At 37.9% G+C, this 2,413-nt stretch overlaps 1 protein-coding gene and 1 long non-coding RNA gene across 2 annotated transcripts in view; both read left to right on the top strand.

The window, feature by feature from the left end:
- The window catches only part of LOC103381398 (sushi, nidogen and EGF-like domain-containing protein 1), a 7,533-nt gene extending 6,912 nt beyond the window's left edge, over window positions 1–621 (top strand). Inside the window, exon 7 of the mRNA XM_025057567.1 lies at window positions 336–621. The gene's annotated coding sequence lies outside the window, so the exon portion shown is untranslated. The remainder of the gene's footprint in view (window positions 1–335) is intronic.
- A 141-nt stretch (window positions 622–762) lies between these two features.
- On the top strand, window positions 763–2,413 carry LOC107988825 (uncharacterized). Its single transcript, XR_001760325.2, has 2 exons — window positions 763–1,382; window positions 1,902–2,413. It is a non-coding gene; the product is annotated as an uncharacterized LOC107988825 (long non-coding RNA).

Raw genomic sequence — 2,413 nt, 5'->3', positions numbered from 1 at the left:
GAAAAGTCATTGGGCGGAGGAGTTATGACCTTCGTTAGCCTGTAAAAATCCATAAATTAGCCACATCATTGTTGAAGCAGCAGGGTTCAAAGCCTGTGGAAAAAAAGTAGCGGCTTATAGTCTGGAAATTACGGCATTACTTTTTATAAACATATATATATTTTTATATATATATATATATGTATGTATATATATATATACATATATGTGTGTATATATACATGTGTATAAATATATGTTTATGTGTATAAATGTATATATATTTATATATGTGTATATATACAGTATATATATAATTTTTTGTCTAACACATGACACTATTTGTGTGTTGACAGGTCAATGGCAACTTCGTGGCTTCCCCAATCTCCCTGAGCGACGGTGCTGTCCAAGTTATCAGTCAGGGTTTTTCCATGGTATTCCAAGTATTTTTTTGTTAGAATTAATGTGCCCTTGGTGTACCAAAACGCAACATGCGGCCTTTGTGGAAACTTCAACGGCGACCCGAGAGACGACTTTAAAACACCAGCTGGTGACATCGTGACCTCTGCCAACAGCTGGCTAGCAGAAGGGAACGATGAGTCTGATTGCGAGGTGCCGTGTGAAGGTCATAACTGCGTGGCCTGTAATGACCAGCAGACTGCCTTGTACAGTAATGGCGACCACTGCGGCATCCTCCTGAACACATCTGGGCCCTTTGCTCCTTGCCATCAACACCTGCCCCCGAAAATGTTTATGGAGAGTTGCGTGTACGACCTGTGCGTGGGTGATGGGTACCAGCCCATGTTGTGTCTCTGTATATATACAGTATATGTACTGTATGTGTTATATTAATATTATTGTATTTATAATTTCATTTTAAATATTCCCTAGTATTTAAATACAAATTTACCATATTGCAGTTAAGCTTAGCTAAATTAGCTAATACCGTAAAACACATATGCAAGGTACAGTAAATAGGCAGGGCTAGTCAATACTAATTATTACTAATTCTAATAAACAATGTGTGTTTAAAGAGAATAACATTTGTTAAAGCTTGTTAAAGCCTCGAAAACAACTTAAGTTTGCTGTTTTCTAGAATGTTCTGTATAACGGCAGCCTTTAAATTAATATAGTTTTTAAATCAATTAGACAATAATAAAGGGCTAATAACTTTATTCTCAACTTTCAGCTACAGTACTAATATGTCTCGCAGGTCATTTGGCTCTAAGATTACAGACACTTATCTTCAATTATCACCTCCAGTAATGTAGTGGTCTTCTCCCACAGGTGGTCCTCTATGCGAGGGGGACATTGAAGAGGCTAATGGAGTCCTGAAGGTGTTCTGTCCATGGCATGACTATGAATTTGAACTAAGGACAGGGAAGTCAGGGACCTCTTTACAGGTCAGTATTGAATAATGTATTTTAAAAATAGTTCATACAAAGTCGTATGGAGTGAAAACAACAACAGTTTATTTTCAATATGGTCGTTTGTGTTTATTGCACTTTGTCTTATGGATTTTTAATTTTATAAGAATTATAAGGTTATTTGGTATTTATATCAAGGCAATTTTCAAATGTGTTCGTGTTCAATCAGTCATAAGGTTCTGTGTCCAAGTTAGTTAGTTAGTAAATGAGTTTGAAGAGGTCCATTACTACCATTAACTTTGATCCTGGAGAAAGATCTGTTTGTAAGAATGACATGCGTCATTCTCTACCCATAAAAGGCTCACAGACAAATTCATCTTCTCTCTACAGTGTTCTTTCTAAAACAAACCAAATGTTACCTGCCAGACAAGTGAATTCATACCTTTGAAAATCAAATCTGATAAAAGTTCTACTCTGACACATGAAAGCTCCCAGATTCTACAGTAGCTCTCTGTAAAATCTCCTGCTGTTTTCTCTTTGTTTTGATGGTTTTAGCAACAGGTCCACGAAGTCAAGCTGGAGGATGGCAATGTGTACGTGAAACACACCAGACGTCTCTCCTTACTGCCTTTTTCTGGAGATCAGAAGACGGACAACCTCAAACCAGCTGCTTCGTCCATCAGCCGCAAGTAAGAGACGTTCCACAAACACTAGCCATTAAAAACATTCGTAATCCTTATGTGTTGAAGGGGATTGCAGTAAACTCAGGGGGCAACTCAGGGGGCATTGTGTGCAGTGTGTACAGTGTGTACAACAACAAGTACAGTGTGTACTTGTTGTTGGAAAAGTCGAATGTTGTTTGTATAATTTAGTAACCATGTTTTGGAGAAAAAAAATATGTACCGTATTTTCCGCACTATAAGGCGCACCTAAAATCTGAAATTTTTTTCAAAAGCTGACTATGCGCCTTATAATCCGGTACGCCTTATATATGGATCAATATTGAGCCGCGACAGGTCTCGCAACTTACGGTAAGCAGCCACCGACTCCATTTTTCCCCGTAGAAG

Source organism: Cynoglossus semilaevis, chromosome 8 (assembly GCF_000523025.1).
Source record: "Cynoglossus semilaevis isolate Cse_v1.0 chromosome 8, Cse_v1.0, whole genome shotgun sequence".
In the NCBI taxonomy this organism is placed as follows: Eukaryota; Metazoa; Chordata; class Actinopteri; order Pleuronectiformes; family Cynoglossidae; genus Cynoglossus; species Cynoglossus semilaevis.
The sequence above is the reverse complement of the archived record's forward strand: the minus strand, read 5'-3'. Positions and strand labels throughout refer to the sequence as shown.